Raw genomic sequence first — 795 nt, 5'->3', positions numbered from 1 at the left:
TGTGATGTTGATCAAAATGTACCATTGGCCATTTAGTTAAAAAAAAATCAATATTCTTCTGCACATACCTCCATTACTGAATGTACAACAAAGGAGTGGGGGAGGGGAAAATGAAAGACTAGAGAAAACTGTACGGCAGCAGTCACGATGCGGCGGAACCAAATTGTGGTTTTCTAACTCACAATGACTTCTTGGTTCTGGAGTAAAGCAGCAGGTTCTCTCTTTAGTAGACACCTCCTGTCTGCTATTGGGACACATCAGCTGTATCTTCATCCTTCATTTCCAACTGTGCAGGTGTGTCTCTTTCGTTGATTGGCTGCCCATCAAATCAGAATCTGATCTGCCTCAGGGACAAACCCTGTCATTCACAATAGGCTTTTGTCAAACGTGGTTATGCCTCCAAATCTCAAACTGCACCACAGAACCATCCTGTCTCACCACTTTCGTGTTACCGTGATCGTGGTCCTCTGTCTTGACTCCCTCCTGGGGCTCTTCATTGGCCATGGTAACCTCTGGAGCCTTCTCAGTGGCTGCTTCACAAAAAAGGTACCAGGATTGGCACCAAACAAGCACAGAGCAGCACCAGTAGTGGCAGAAGGAGGAGGTAGCAATCAGTCAAAGGGAATTTTCTAAAATAAAATATAAGTCCCTTGAGAACATAAATTTAGTTAGAACCTGTTAGACCAGGGCAGGGGAAGATCTTTATTATGGAGTTTATTTCCAGTTCATTAACTATGAAATAGCTGAGACTTAACCAGAGAAGTCTGAAACTCCCAGGTAACTGAAACACCTGTG

The 795-nt window shown here is 43.8% G+C and overlaps 1 pseudogene; it reads right to left on the bottom strand.

The window, feature by feature from the left end:
* Nucleotides 1-223: 223 nt before the first annotated feature.
* LOC115842090 (small ubiquitin-related modifier 2-like) lies at nt 224-504 on the bottom strand (annotated as a pseudogene).
* Between the last annotated feature and the right edge of the window lie 291 nt (nt 505-795).

Source organism: Globicephala melas, chromosome 13 (assembly GCF_963455315.2).
Source record: "Globicephala melas chromosome 13, mGloMel1.2, whole genome shotgun sequence".
Classification (NCBI taxonomy): Eukaryota; Metazoa; Chordata; class Mammalia; order Artiodactyla; family Delphinidae; genus Globicephala; species Globicephala melas.
Note: the sequence above shows the minus strand (reverse complement) of the source record. Positions and strands in the feature narration are given on the sequence as shown.